General features: G+C 50.8%; 1 non-coding gene across 1 annotated transcript; it reads right to left on the bottom strand.

Annotated features, from left to right (window-relative positions):
- Positions 1-14,713: 14,713 nt before the first annotated feature.
- trnac-gca (transfer RNA cysteine (anticodon GCA)) lies at positions 14,714-14,785 on the bottom strand. The gene has a single exon. It is a non-coding gene; the product is annotated as a tRNA-Cys (tRNA).
- Positions 14,786-16,628: the final 1,843 nt, after the last annotated feature.

Raw genomic sequence — 16,628 nt, 5'->3', positions numbered from 1 at the left:
CTTAGTTGGAAATACTGCTGACAAGTTTGGATTTATAAAATCCATGTTTCTAATATAACAGGGCTAAGACCTCACACTGTGATTATGAAATACATATGTGTATATATATCATCATGGCTAATTCCTAAAATTTTAAAACTGGACGATGACCCTTGAAATGGCTAATCTATATCTGGCTGTAAACCTAAACAGAAGAGCTATCAGGGCAGTATCACAGAGACTTGCTCCTCACTATCTCTTAAGAGACACTAATGACCCTTGTGGATTGCAGAGACCAAATTCAAAGGGAATTATACAAAGGCCATCTCCATTTCATAAGCTAAATTTGGCCAACAAAACCAAGGGACAAAGGGCCCTACAACCTTCCTTTACAATAATGATTGGAACAGTATAAATCTTAAGAACCCAGACAAAGGAATATACACTCTTTGTTAAAGTCAATATGGAGAGGCGGAAGTCATGTGACATGAACCCACCCCCCCCCCCTCCCCCTCAGCTGGGGGAACAAGTTTTAATGTCTTGCTGAACTACAACGCAGCCTGTCAGCTTCCATTGAGCAGGCAGCAGCTCAGAAAATGGTGCTGTCCAAGTTTGAATCCCTGGCTGCCATCTACACTGTTTCTACTCAGACTTTAAAACTTCTATACCATCGTCTACATCACTAATTCATGTCTGCATGCCTATCTCATCATGGAAGTCAACTCTTTACTGGAAAGCCGAATTATCCAGTGTCAGCCTGCCGATCTATGTGAAGGGATATACCATTGGATCTTTCATTCTGGATTCCGGACACAGGAAACAATAATTATTTTCTCTGTGGTATTTGCCTGTAAATCTTTCTTTTTCTGTCCTTATTTTATTTTATTAAAGCACAGGGTGTTACGTTGCGACCCTCCTCCCATGTTTGAGTGTGTGCCAATAAACTAACCCTCTAAGTTTATCTTATCGCGCCAAAGCTGAGATGATGGGAAATACGCCACAGCTCAGAAAGGGGAGGAGATAAAACTCAATTAAAACACCTTTCTGTTTATGGACTGATGGTGAGAGGAGAAACCCCCTCTTCTGTCTGCAACAGAAATTGAGAGCTCAAGTCCAGAATAACCCATTTGAATTTGACCAGAGTCCAAGTTAAGAGATGAGCCAAATCTGATAAAAGAGCCAATTGAAAACTAAGAGAAAAATGGTGGAATAAATTTTACAACACTTGCAACTTACCATAGCAAATTCCCTTTCCCTAGCACTGTGATAATGACAGTTCTTGATACCCAGATGTGGATCACTCAAGTGAATTTGGACAGTGAAACTTTAACGTCCCTTAGCACAGAGCAACTGACAGCTGTAGTTAGAGAGGTACAGTTAAAATTGCCAGGTAAAGTGAAGAGAAGTGAACTGACCCAGTCATTAGAGAAACATTTGGATCTCACATTATCCATAGAGCTGTAGAGCCCAACCAGGACTCTGAGTCCCCCTCACCTCACCAGAATTGAGCTAGGAAGCACAGATTTCAGCTAGAATTTCAGGAAGAAGAGAGAGAGGGAGAACAAGAGAGAGAATAACGGAGCAGGAAAGGGAGAGAGAATTCCAGCTCTGAAAATTGGAAATGGAGTTTGCAGTTCAAAGGGAGGGAGAGAGCAGACAATTGGAAACAGCAAGGGAAAATCTCTCTACCCGCTCGAACCCCCCATCTCTCTACCCACTCGAACCCCCCCCATCTCTCTACCCGCTCGAACCCCCATCTCTCTACCCGCTCAAACCCCCCATCTCTCTAACCCTGAACCATTCTCTGAGACCCTCAAGTGTGTGAGATTGAAATTTGGTGTGGAGACATATTTTACTACTTTTAAGAAAGGAGCAGGCCAGCTAAAATAGCCATTGTCGTGTTGGGTGCTCTGCTACACAGACGAACCAACACGGTTGCAGATGGTACAACTTTGTTTTATTACTATCAATAACAACATCTGTAAACTTGTTACTGTGGTTCATTCATTACCCTTTAACCCGTGGACCCAGCCCTAACACTATCTTAGAGAGGCACTCAGCACATGGTGAATGTCTGAGTGGCACGCTGTGAGCTCTGTGCTCTGAGCTGTCTCCTGCTGGAATGAGCGGGAACTGTGGTGTTCCCCGTTTTATAGTGCATGTGCCCTTGCTTGTGATTGGCTGTGATGTTGATTGGTCGTTGATCTGTCCATCAGTGTGTATGTGTGTTTGCACCATGATGTTTACCTGAATATCATGACAGCCATCAAAGATCTGAACATTTCTAATTCAAGGGCAGCTGACAGAGAGAGCCGAAAGGATCTACTCCACACTGGTATGTCCATGAATTATGAGCTGACCAAGACTGTCATCCTTGAGAAATCAATATGAAAAGACCTTTCTGTTTACTGACCGGTGATGAGAGCAGAAGTCAGGGCTGTTGAAATAAAAGCCCCTCTTATCTGTAACATTATTGTTTAATAACGTTGCAGTATGTAAGATTGGTTTAGAGCAGCCTGTTCACTTCTGTTTGTCTAGAATTTGATTTGTTTCATTTTAGCTCCCAATGACGGAGTTTAATAATGGAACGGTGCGTGGCTGGCATTGGCAACAAACACAGCCCTAACATCATACGCTGAAGGGAACAAAAGAGATTAATACCAGGTTCAAGTGCAGTCCATTTAAATAAAAAATAAAAGCAAATTATTGCGGATGCTGGAATCTGAAACCAAAGAGAAAATGCTGGAAAATCTCAGCAGGCCTGGCAACACCTGTAGGGAGAGAAAAGAGCTAACGTTTCGAGTCCAGATGGCCCTTTGTCACAGATGCTGCCAGACCTGCTGGAGATTTTCCAGCATTTTCTCTTTGGTCCATTTAAGTACACTCTTGGCTCCTGGGCTCTATCACAGAATCACAGAATTGTTACAGTGCAGAAGGAGGTCACTTGGCCCATTGTGCCAGCACCGGCTCTCCAAATGAGCATCATGACTTTGTGTCATTTCCCTGCCATTTCCCCATTCCCCTGCACATTGTTTATATTCACTTAATCATCTAATGCCTGATGTGTTGCGTAGGCTGGGTCGAGGTGAACTGCACTTGATGCAGTGTAGCGGGAGACAGACCTCCAACACTTGATAAAATGCAACACGATTTTATTCAACATCCAAACTATTATACATGTTCAATTGTGGGTTGACATTATGCTGACTTGACTGGAGACCTGACACTAGCCTGACCAGACTAACCTAGCTACCACATGGTGTAGGCACTGGCTAGCTCACGAGCTCTGACTGTCTCAGAGGCTGGGTCCCGAGAGAGCGGGAAAACTGGTGCCCTCTGGCTTTATAGTGGTCATGTCCTGTCTGGTGATTGGCTGCTCTGTTCTGTGTGCTTACTGGTCATCCTATGTGTCAATCACTGCCTGTCTGCACTCCATTGTATACATAGATGTATATTATGACAATGCCCTTTTGAGTGCCTCAATTGAACTTGCCTCCACCATACTGCGAGGCAGTGAGTTCCAGATACGAACCACTTGTGTGAAAACGTTTTCCCTCACACCACATTTGCTTCTTCTGCAGATCACATCACATCTGTACCCTCTTGTTCTTGATCCTTTTACGAGTGGGAAAAGTTTCTCCCTATCTACTCTGTCTAGCCCCCTCATGATTTTGAACATCTTTATCAAATCTATCATTCCCCAAATGTGGGAAGTTCCAGGATTTGGCAGAGAGTGCTGTTGTATCCGTACAGGAATGGCAAATGGTTCAGTGACTTCAGTGACAGGCTGCAACAGGTATGGGGCTGCAGTGACACTGCCTCTGGATAAGCTGTGATGAGCTGGAACACAAGCTATTCTTTCTCCTGGCCTGGCTGCAGCCCACTCATGCCCAATTACTTGCCATGGGCAGATACCAATTCTATACCAGCCTCTAGCTAGTATAGAGTTGGACCCACTGACCCTCCAACTTGCCGCATCTCTCCTGCCCACCACCTCTGCTGGAAGGTCGCTGAGTTCACCTTGCCCCCTCTCCTGAGCTCGGCTGGTTCTGTAAATCCTCATTTTCCTGGCCGGTACGCACTGGATCCTGACCAGCCAATGTGAGTGATGCACGATCAATTACTATTAAAGCGAGGTAGTAACATAACTGAAGGCTTTAATAGACTAGAACTGTTCCCCAGCAGCTTCGGTACAGAATGAGGGCTGCTGGGGCGGCTCCAGTTCTTATACCCCGCCTGTCAGGGCGGAGCTACATACTATACAGCCAATGGTAAACTCCTAGGTTTAACCAATGGGCTTCAGCCTCTCGGGTACTGCAATACCTGATAATACCACATTCACCCCCTGTTAAAAAAGAGTCCAGCGGGGGTGGTGGCCAGTGGTTACAATTGCATTTAACATGGTATGATCAGATATGGAGGTACCGTGATACCTCCTTACAGGGTTGAAGAGAATATTTACAATCGTGGAAGATATATACATTCAGTGTTTATTTACAGTTACAGATTGGTTATACTGAAGCAATCAGTCGGTCGCGTGGCCTGGTCGTCCTCCTGGATCGTCTGAGCCTCGGTGGTGATTCCGGTGGGGGTCCGGGCGTCTGCGACTCCGGGAGCGTGGCCTCTGCCTCCATGGCAGCTTCGTCACCCCTAGACGGTGCTGGTGGGGCAAACGGTTGACAAGAGAGGGGGGCGCCTGCAGGGGGCGTCGGTGGGTGGGAGGGCCTAGGCAGGGGCGGCGGGAGGACGGACCCTCCTGTGAGGTGCTGTGGAGGGGGGGTGGTTCGGGTGCGCGAGGGATTCCGGCTGGCCGTCAGGGAACGCCACGTAGGCGTACTGGGGGTTAGCGTGCAGCAGGTGGACCTTCTCAACCAATGGGTCCGAATTGTGCACCCGCACGTGTTTTCGGAGCAGGATGGGTCCGGGTGTTGCTAGCCAAGTTGGGAGCGAGGTCCCGGAGGAGGACTTCCTGGGAAAAACAAGGAGACGTTCATGAGGTGTCTGGTTGGTAGTTGTACAGAGCAGTGACCGGATGGCGTGGAGGGCCTCCGGAAGGACTTCTTGCCAGCGGGAGACTGGGAGGGCCCTGGACCGTAGGGACAGTAGGACGGTCTTCCAGACCGTTCCATTCTCCCTCTCTACCTGCCCATTTCCCCGGGGGTTGTAACTGGTCGTCCTGCTTGAGGCGATGCCCCTGTTGAGCAGGAATTGTCGCAGTTCGTCGCTCATAAAGGAGGACCCCCTATCACTGTGTATGTACGCGGGGAAACCGAACAGTGTAAAGATACCCTGGAGGGCCTTGATGACGGTGGCTGCGGTCATGTCTGGGCAGGGGATGGCGAATGGGAACTGGGAATACTCGTCAATCACGTTCAGGAAGTACGTGTTGCGGTCGGTGGAGAGGAGGGGGCCTTTGAAGTCCATGCTGAGGCGTTCAAAGGGACGGGAAGCCTTTATCAGGTGCGCTTTCTCTGGCCGGTAGAAGTGCGGTTTGCACTCCGCTCAGATTTGGCTGTCCCTGGTGACTGCCCTGACCTCCTCGATGGAGTAGGGCAGGTTGCGGGTCTTAACAAAATGGAAAAAGTGAGTGACCCCCGGGTGGCAGAGGTCCTCGTGGAGGCCTCGGAGGCGGTCGACTTATGCGGTGGCACATGTGCTGCGGGACAGGGCATTAGGAGGCTCGTTTAGCTTCCCGGGACGATACAAGATCTCGTAGTTGTAGGTGGTGAGTTCAATCCTCCATCGTAAGATCTTGTTGTTCTTTATCTTGCCCCGCTGTGCATTATCAAACATGAACACCACCGACCGTTGGTCAGTGAGGAGAGTGAATCTCCTGCCGGCCAGGTAATGCCTCCAATGTTGCATAGCTTCTACTATGGCTTGTGCCTCTTTTTCGACCGAGGAATGGCGAATTTCGGAAGCATGGAGGGTACGGGAGAAGAAGGCCACCGGTCTGCCCGCTTGGTTGAGGGTGGCGGCCAGAGCTACGTCGGACGCATCGTTCTCGACCTGGAAGGGGAGGGACTCGTCGATGGCGCGCATCGAGGCCTTTGCAATGTCTGCTTTGATGCGGTTGAAGGCCTGGCGGGCCTCCATCGACAGAAGGAAGGTTGTGGACTGGATTAGGGGACGAGCTTTGTCTGCGTAGTTCGGGACCCACTGGGCGTAATAACTGAAAAACCCGTGGCAGCGCTTCAGGGTCTTGGGGCAGTGAGGGAGGGGGAACTCCATGAGGGGGCGCATGCGTTCAGGGTCGGGGCCTCTAACTCCATTTCGCACTATGTAGCCGAGAATGGCTAGACGGTCGGTGCTAGATACGCATTCATCCTTATTATACGTTAAGTTAAGGATTTTAGCGGTCTGGAGAAATTTTCGGAGGTTAGTGTCATGGTCCTGCTGGTCATGGCCACAAATGGTGACGTTATCAAGATACGGAAACGTTGCGCGCAAGTCCTACCGGTCAACCATTCGGTCCATCTCGCGATGGAAGACCGAGACCCCTTTAGTGACACCAAAGGGAACCCTTAAAAAATGATAGAGCCGCCCATCTGCCTCGAAGGCAGTGTATTTGCGGTCGCTCGTGCGGAGGGGTAGTTGATGGTCGGCGGACTTGAGATCCACCGTGGAGAAGACCTTATATTGCGCGATCCTGTTTACCAGGTCGGATATGCGGGGGAGAGGGTACGCGTCCAGCTGCGTAAACCTGTTGATGGTCTGACTGTAGTCAATGACCATCCTATGTTTCTCCCCGGTCTTTACCACCACTACTTGAGCTCTCCAGGGACTGTTGCTCGCTTTAATGACCCCTTCCCTCAACCTTTGGACCTCTGACCTGATGAAGATCCGGTCCTGGGCACTGTACCGTCTGCTCCTGGTGGCGACGGGTTTGCAATCTGGGGTGAGGTTCGCAAACAGGGAAGGCGGGTCGACCTTAAGGGTAGCGAGGCCGCAGGCACTAAGGGCGGGTATAGGGCCGCCAAATTTGAAGGTCAGGCTTTGCAAGTTACATTGGAAATTCAACCCCAGGAGTGTAGCCGCGCAGAGGTGCGGCAGGACATAAAGGCGGAAATTGTTGAATTTCTTGCCTTGGACCCTGAGGTTTGCTAAGCAGAACCCCTTTATCTCCACTGAGTGTGAACCGGAGGCCAGGGAGATTCTTTAGTTTACTGGGTGGGTAACAAGTGAACAGCGCCTTACCATGTCGGGGTGTATAAAGCTCTCCGTGTTCCCAGAGTCGATCAGGCAGGACGTCTCGTGGCCGTTGAAGAAAACCATCGTCGTTGCTGTTGAGAGTGTCCGAGGTCGATTTTGGTCCAGAGTCACCGAGGCCAGATGAAGTAGTTGCGGGTTTTGATCGGGCAGCGTGTAGTCGGCCGTGCTGGGGTCCTGGGGCTCCATCCAAGATGGCATCTCCCATGGGTCACACATGGTGGTTGGGGATGGACAAAATGGCGGCGCCCATCCGTCCAGCGTGGTGTCCGAGGAACAAGATGGCCGCGTCCGTGGGCCGCACGTGGCCCTAGGATAGGGGGGTGGGGGTGAATGCTGGCCTCCTGGGCCCCGAAGAGAAGATTGCTGCGGCGGTCCGGAGTCGCCGCTGGAGACCGCGGCCACCGCTCGTGCCTGGCAGACCCCCATAAAATGGCCCTTCTTGCCACACCCTTTGCAGGTGGAGGTGCGGGCCGGGCAGCGCTGGCGGGGGCGCTTCGCCTACCGGCAAAAGAAACAGCGGGGCCCGACGGAGTTAGCGGGCCATCTTACAGCTCAGGCCTGTGGGGACATGGGGAAAGTCTGTGGGGCTGCCGCTGGGGGATGCCATTCTGCCCAGGGGGCCGCCGTGTGGTCGGGCACATAGTATTGCGCGTTTCTCGAGGCAACGTCCATGGACCCTGCTAGGGCACGTACCTCTCTAAGTCCCAGGGTGACTGTTTCTAAGAGCCGCTGGCGGATCTCTGGGGAGCTCATACCTACTACGAAGGCATCCCGGATTAGGAGTTCCGTATGCTCGCTCCCCAAAACTAGCGGGCAGCCACAGTTTCTGCCCACCACCAGTAGCGCCCGGTAGAACCCCTCCAACGATTCCCCGGGGCTTTGCCGTCTTGTTGCAAGCAGGTGACGTGCATAGACCTGATTTACAGGGCGGATATAATGTCCTTTTCACAGTTCAATCGCTGCATTGAAGTCCTCCGCCTCCTTGATGAGGGTGTAGATCCCATGGCTTACCCTTTTTTTTAAAATATATTTTATTGACATTTTTCATTCACAATTTTTTCCCCTTACACATCAAACATAAAGAAAATTTAACAGTACAAGTAACATGATAACTACAATCTAATAAAGAGTAACTAACTAACATAGTAAACTAACCCAATAACATAAAATTAAACATTCCCCTCCCCCCTCCCTCCCCTCCACCCCCCCCCCCCCCTCCCCCCGGGTTGCTGCTGCTGGTCATCTATCTTCCCTCTAACGTTCCGCTAGGTAGTCGAGGAACGGTTGCCACCGTCTGGTGAACCCTTGAGCCGATCCTCTCAGTGGAAACTTAATCTGCTCCAGTTTAATGAACCCCGCCATATCGTTTATCCAGGCCTCCAGTCCGGGGGGTTTCGCTTCCTTCCACATGAGTAAAATCCTACGCCGGGCTACTAGGGACGCAAAGGCCACGACATCGGCCTCTTTCGCCTCCTGCACTCCCGGCTCATCCGCAACTCCAAATAAAGCTAAACCCCAGCCTGGTTTGACCCGGACCTTCACCACCTTCGAAATCACTCCCGTCACTCCCCTCCAATACCCCTCTAGTGCCGGGCACAACCAAAACATATGTGTGTGGTTTGCCGGGCTTCCGCCGCACCTCCCACACTTGTCCTCCACTCCGAAGAACCTGCTCAACCTTGCTCCCGTTATGTGTGCTCTATGTAGCACCTTAAATTGAATCAGGCTAAGCCTGGCACACGAGGAAGAGGAATTTACCCTGCTTAGGGCATCAGCCCACATACCCTCTTCTATCTCCGCCCCGAGCTCTTCTTCCCACTTTCTTTTCAGTTCGCCCACCAGCTCCTCCCCCTCTTCTCTCATCTCTCGGTATATTTCTGACACCTTGCCCTCCCCGACCCACACCCCCAAGAGCATTCTATCCTGGATCCCCTGCGTTGGGAGCAATGGAAATTCCCTCACCTGTTGTCTTGTGAACGCCCTCACCTGCATATACCTAAAGAAATTTCCCCGGGGCAGCTTATACTTTTCCTCCAACGCTCCCAAACTCGCAAACGTCCCGTCTATAAATAAATCTTCCAGCCTCCTAATTCCCAGCTGGTGCCAGCTCTGGAATCCTCCATCCATCCTCCCTGGGGCAAACCTATGGTTGTTCCTAATTGGGGACCCCACTAGGGCTCCCAGCACACCTCTCTGTCGCCTCCATTGCCCCCAAATATTTAATGTTGCCGCCACCACTGGGTTCGTGGTAAATTTTTTTGGTGAGAACGGTAGCGGCGCCGTCACCAGCGCCTCTAGACTCGTCCCTTTACAGGACTTTCTCTCTAATCTTTTCCACGCCGCTCCCTCTCCCTCTATCATCCATTTACGGATCATCGCCACATTGGCGGCCCAGTAGTAGTCGCCCAAATTCGGCAGCGCCAGTCCCCCTCTGTCTCTACTACGTTGTAAGAACCCCCTCCTTACCCTCGGAACTTTCCCTGCCCATACGAAGCTCGTGATGCTCCTGTCTATTTTCTTAAAGAAGGCCTTAGTGATCAGTATAGGGAGATATTGGAATACAAATAGGAACCTCGGGAGGACCATCATCTTAATTGCCTGCACTCTACCCGCCAGTGACAGTGGCTGCATGTCCCACCTCTTGAAGTCCTCTTCCATTTGTTCCACCAGTCGTGTCAGATTAAGTCTGTGCAAGGTTCCCCAGCTCCTGGCTATCTGAATCCCCAGGTATCGAAAGTTTCTTTCCACTTTCCTTAAAGGCAGGCCATCTATCCCTCTACTCTGGTCCCCAGGGTGTATCACAAAAAGTTCACTCTTTCCCATGTTAAGCCTATATCCCGAGAAATCTCCGAACTCCCTCAATATCTTCATGAACTCTGTCATCCCCCCCACTGGGTCCGTCACATACAATAGTAGGTCATCCGCGTCGAGTGACACTCGGTGTTCTTCACCCCCTCTAATCACCCCTCTCCATTTCCTGGAGTCTCTCAGCGCCATGGCCAGTGGTTCAATTGCCAACGCGAACAGTAATGGAGATAGCGGGCATCCCTGTCTTGTTCCCCTGTTTAGTCGGAAATACTCCGATCTTTGCCGACCCGTGACCACACTTGCCGTTGGGGCCCCATAGAGGTGTTTGACCCAGCTAACAAACCCGTCCCCGAACCCGAACCTCCTCAGCACCTCCCATAGATACTCCCACTCCACCCTATCAAATGCCTTCTCTGCATCCATTGCCGCCACTATCTCTGCCTCCCCCTCTGCTGGGGGCATCATTATCACCCCTAATAGCCGTCGCACATTGACATTTAGTTGTCTCCCCTTTACGAATCCTGTCTGGTCTTCGTGCACCACCCCTGGGACACAGTCCTCTATCCTCAATGCCAGCACCTTTGCTAGCAATTTGGCGTCCACATTTAGTAGTGAAATAGGCCTATAGGACCCGCACTGCAGCGGATCTTTATCCCGCTTCAAAATTAGCGATATCGTCGCCTCCAACATTGTCGGGGGTAGAGTCCCACCTTCCCTGGCCTCGTTAAACGTCCTCTCCAACAGCGGGGCCAGCAAGTCCACATATTTTCTATAAAATTCCACCAGGAACCCATCTGGTCCTGGGGCCTTCCCTGCCTGCATGTTCCCCAGCCCTTTGGTAACCTCGTCCACCCCAATTGGTGCCCCCAGGCCTTCCACCTCCTGCTCCTCCACCCTCGGGAACCTTAATTGGTCCAAAAACTGCCGCATCTCCTCTTTTCCCTCCGGGAGTTGGGACCTATAAAGTCTTTCGTAAAAGGTCTTAAACACCTCGTTTATCTTTCCTGCTCTTCGCACCGTAGCTCCCTTTTCGTCTCTAATTCCCCCTATCTCCCTCGCCGCTGTCCTCTTTCGCAGCTGATGGGCCAACAGGCGACTAGCCTTTTCCCCATATTCATATCTCATCCCCTGTGCCTTCCTCCACAGCACCTCCGCCCTCCTGGTGGTCAGAAGGTCGAACTCCGTCTGAAGTCGTCGTCTCTCCCTGTACAGTCCCTCCTCCGGGGTCTCCGCATATTCTTTGTCCACCCTTAAAATCTCCCCCAGTAATCTTTCCCTTTCCTTGGCCTCTGTTTTCCCTTTGTGAGCCCTGATGGAGATCATCTCTCCTCTGACCACCGCCTTTAGTGCTTCCCATACCACTCCCACTCGGACCTCCCCGTCGTCATTGGCCTCCAGGTATCTCTCGATGCATCCCCGCACCCTTCCACAGACTCCCTCATCCGCCAACAATCCCACATCTAATCGCCAGAGTGCACGCTGCTCCCTCTCCTCTCCTAGTTCCAGGTCCACCCAATGTGGGGCATGATCCGAGATAGCTATGGCTGAATACTCAGTTTCTTCCACCCTCGAGATCAACGACCTTCCCAAAACAAAAAAATCTATCCGGGAGTACACCTTGTGAACATGGGAGAAGAAGGAGAACTCCTTGGCCTTCGGTCTAACAAATCGCCATGGATCCACTCCCCCCATTTGGTCCATAAACCCCTTAAGCCCCTTGGCCGCTGCCGGCCTTCTTCCGGTCTTAGATCTGGATCTATCTAACCCTGGGTCCAGCACGGTGTTGAAGTCTCCCCCCATTATCAAGTTTCCTACCTCCAGGTCCGGTATACGTCCCAGCATCCGCTTCATGAATCCCGCATATTCCCAATTCGGGGCATATACGTTAACCAACGTGACCTCCATTCCCTCCAGCCTGCCACTCACCATCACATATCTGCTTCCACTATCTGCTACAATGCACCTAGCTTCGAATGATACCCGTTTCCCCACCAGTATGGCCACCCCTCTATTCTTTGCATCCAGCCCTGAATGGAACACCTGTCCCACCCATCCTTTCCTTAACCTAACTTGGTCCGCCACCTTCAGGTGCGTCTCCTGAAGCATAGCCACGTCTGCCCTCAGTCCTTTCAAGTGCGCGAACACTCGGACCCTTTTAATCGGTCCATTTAGGCCTCTCACGTTCCACGTGATCAGCCGCACTGGGGGTTACCTGCCCCCTTCCCGCATCGACTAGCCATCCCCCTCTCTAGGCCAGTCCCACGTCCCGATTCCGCGCTCCCACTCGTTCCCCAGGTGGTGCATTCCAGCCCCGACCACCCTTTCTTTAGCCAGTTCCCCTTTGATTTCTGCAGCAGCAACCCAGTTATCCCCCCCCCCCCCGGCCAGATCCCCATCTAGCGTGATTGCTCCCCCCATGTTACTTCCGAAAGTCAGCTGACTTCAACTGACCCCGGCTTCTCCCGCTCACTCCTTGACCCCCCCGTGTGGGGAACTCCCATCTACCTTGCGCCTATCTTCCCGCCATCACCTTTCTGGCGCGGGAACAAGGACAGTAGGCTCCATATTCTCTGTAGCTGTCCCGCCCCTTATGGCGCAGCTCCCTCTCCACTCTCCGCCTATGTCTCTTCTTTCCCCCCACCGGCGCCCACATTTCTTAGTGTCTCCCCCCTTCCCAATTTACATCTCTACATACATCGACAGTAACATTTCTCTCTAATATCAGTCCCTCAGTTCCAATCCAGTTTCTCGTTTTTAATGAAGGTCCATGCTTCTTCCGCCGTTTCGAAGTAGTGATGTCTCTCCTGGTACGTGACACATAGTTGCGCCGGCTGCAGCATCCCGAACTTCACCTTCTTCTTGTGTAGCACCTCCTTGGCTCGATTAAAACTCGCCCTCCTTCTCGCCACCTCCGCACTCCAATCCTGGTACACCCGTACCACCACGTTCTCCCATCTACTACTCCGTACCTTTTTGGCCCATCTCAGAACCACTTCTCTATCATTAAAGCGGTGAAATCGCACGATTGTCGCCCTAGGTGGTTCTCCCGCCTTTGGTCTCCTCACAGGGACCCGATGCGCCCCGTCCACTTCTAAGGGGCCCGAAGGGGCCTCAGCTCCCATCAGCGAGCTTAGCATCATGCTCACGTAAGCCCCGCAGTCCACTCCTTCCACTCCCTCGGGGAGACCCAGGATCCGAAGGTTCTTCCTTCGTGCTCTGTTTTCTAGGGCCTCAATCCTTTCAATGCACTTCTTCTGGAGCGCCTCGTGCGTCTGTGTTTTGACCGCCAGGCCCAGGATCTCGTCTTCATTATCCGTCACCTTCTGCTCCACCACGCGGAGCTCTGTCTCCTGGGTCCTTTGTGCCTCCTTAAGCCCCTCAATTGCCAGTAGCATCGGGGTCAGCACCTCCTTCTTAAGTAGCTCCACACACCTTCTTAAGAATTCGTCTTGATCGGGCCCCCATGTCGCCTGGGCTTTCTCCGCCGCCATCTTGCTTCTTTTTTCCTCCTGTCCCTATCGTCGAGGATTCCTCGCGATGTAGCCGCCACCGCCGATATTTTTCTCTTTCGTTGGGGGGGACTCCCTGTTAACTCACCCCACACCGGGTTTCGTCCTGGAAAAATTCCCCGTTGGGGCTCTTAAAAGAGCCCGAATGTCCGTTTGAGCTGGAGCCGCCGAAACGTGCGGCTTAGCTGGGCATCGCCGCAACCGGAAGTCCCCATGGCTTACCCTTGAGTGCAGGAGATGCAGTTTCTGCTCCCCCGAGGGTGTGCCTTCGGCCGTCTCGAGGTAGCCTTTAAAGCACACCAGCCAGTGCTTGAAGATCGCCGCCGATTTCTCCGCGTGGGGGCTGAGTTGCAGACACTCCGGCTTGATTCGGCGATCCATCCTTTCAGCATAATTAGTAGTCTATTAAATTGATGCACGATCAATTACTATTAAAGCGAGGTAGTAACATAACTGAAGGCTTTAATAGGCTAGACCTGTTCCCCAGCAGCTTCAGTACAGAATGAGGGCTGCTGGGACGGCACCGGTTCTTATACCCCACCTGTCAGGGCGGAGCAACATACAAAACAGCCAATGGTAAACTCCTAGGTTTAACTAATGGTCTTCAGCCTCTCGGGTACTGCAATACCTGATAATACCACAGTGAGCAACCACATTTCTGCTGGAATAACATCAGTCAAGCTTGAAAGGGCACCACAGAAATAAATATCTGCGCCCACAGAGCTCACCTGCCCTCAAATACTACTCACCGATTCACTGTGAGTCAGACAAACGCCTTAGATGACAGCTCCTTTTCTTCACCAAGTGCTGCTTCCAGAGCTTGCTCTCTCTCACATCCTGCACTGCCAGCCAGTCAACTGTTGCCACAATGGCCTGGCATTGAGTGGAATCATGTACCTTTGGAAATCCAGCCATGTGTGGCCTCATAGTTTAATGAAACATTGATTGACGGAGCAGCAGTGTACTCTCCACATGCCATGCGGGCAATGTTAATAATCAAGTGTGCGACACTTGAAAAATTAAATGAAAATCGCTTATTGTCACAAGTAAACTTCAAATGAAGCTACTGTGAAAAGCCCCTAGTCGCCACATTCCGACCCCTGTTTGGGGAGGCTGGTACGGGAATTGAACCGTGCTGCTGGCCTGCCTTGGTCTGCTTTTAAAGCCAGCTCTTTAGCCCTGTGCTAAACCAGCCCCTCAAAATGAGGGGGCACCTGGATTTGAACCAGGGATCTCTTGATCTGCAGTCAAGTGCTCTATCACTGAGCTATACCCCCACTGCCATTGATTATTTCTTGATAGACTGGTGGCCTGCAACACAGCTTAGAGGAAACCTATGTCGTGCATATGCCTGACACCAAACTGTTGAAGAAACTGTTCTACTAGGAACTCGGTCACACAGGACATTCCAGGAGGACAGTGGAAATGCTGTAGAGATGTCCTCAAAGTATCCCTGAAGAGGTCAAACATCCTCATTGTCTCATGGGAGATTCTGATTTGTGATTGACACACCAAGTCATCCAATCAGCCCCTCTAGCACCACCTGCCCTGCATGTGGCAGAGTCTGTAGGTCGCACAATGGACTTACCATCAAACTGGAATGGAAGCAGGTCATCCCAGATCTCAAGGGACTGCCGAAGATAAGAAGGTATTTTCTGCTTTTTAAAAATGTATTTTTAGCTGATGATTGGAATGATTTTGAAAGAGCTGGAATGAAATGACAACCACCTTCCCTTGCTGGTCCCCACCAGGGAATGGAGGTCAAGCTATCTAAGATCAAGGATTAGATTGTTTATTCTGCTGATCGTTTAAGGGTAAGTGATGTGTTATCACAGCATTTAGCAGTTCCTGAGGATGTGAAGCCCAGAGGATATGTAAACTGGCGAGTTTCAAACAGGATCATGTTCCAGGTGCTCCATTCTGTCTGGCCTGATTGATAGTTCTGTGCCTGGAGGCCTCTTGTGATGCAGATGGCAATAGCTAAACAGTTGTTTAATTTACTTGTTTGAACCATGTGTCTAAAATCATTGTGATGAGATCCTTGAGGATTGAAACATCCATGTTATGGATTTCAAAGGCACCATTATTGTGAATATTGAAGAGATTCCAAAATGCTTGTTGATTGAATAATGGAAACGTACAGCACAAGGGCATTCAATCTATCATAATTGTGCTGGCTCTTTGAAAATAAATTTCAATACACCAAAGTTAACTCGTGTGCTATTTTAATTTTGGATTCTGTATAATTTCATGAATTGTAAAGAATTCAAATTAGCAACCTCATCTTAATCTTTTCTTTTTAATCGATTAATGGGATGTGGGCATCGCTGGCTCGGTCAGCACTTATTGCTCATTCCTGATTGCCCTCGAGAAGGTGGTGGTGAGTTGCCTTCTTGGACTGCTGTAGTCCATGTGGTGTAGGTACACCCACTGTGCTGTTAGGGAGGGAGTCCAGGACTTTGACCCAGTGATAATGAAGGAATTGTGACATATGTCCAAGTCAGAATAGTTTTTTTCATAAACATTTTATTAAGTTATTTAATATAAATAATAATACACATGTTGCCAAAAATATACAGATGATATAACTTTCATCAACAACCAAATGCTAACCTACCCCCCTCTACTTCCATCTCCACCCGCTCCCCCCCAACACCCCCCCCCCCCCCCCGCCCCACCCATCCCTAACCCCCTCCCAGCTCTCTAACGTGTCCAGATCCTTAAAGAAAGAAAGAAATGGGCACCATCTCTGGTGGAACCTCCCCGCCGGGCCCCTGATAGTATACTTGACTTTCTCCAGATGCAAGGCCGACTTCAAGCCTTCCATCCAGGCCGATGCTCTGGGTGGTGAGGGATCTCCACTTCAGCAATATACACCTTCTGACTATTAAGGAGGCGAAGGCAAAAACATCAGCCCTTACCCCCCCCTGCAAAATCTTGGATCTTGTGTCAAAAAAGGCGCCCCAGAATCCAGCAAGCCCAGGACAAGACCAAAACGCATGTGTGTGGTTAGCCAGTGCAAGTGAACAGCGGTCACACTTGTTCTTCACGTCTTGAAAGAACCCACTCATCCTTGCCTTCGTCCAATGTGTTCTTTGTAGCACTTTGAACTGAACCAAA

This window comes from Scyliorhinus torazame, chromosome 8, assembly GCF_047496885.1.
Source record: "Scyliorhinus torazame isolate Kashiwa2021f chromosome 8, sScyTor2.1, whole genome shotgun sequence".
NCBI classification, from domain to species: domain Eukaryota; kingdom Metazoa; phylum Chordata; class Chondrichthyes; order Carcharhiniformes; family Scyliorhinidae; genus Scyliorhinus; species Scyliorhinus torazame.
This window is presented reverse-complemented; position numbering and strand designations above follow the sequence as displayed.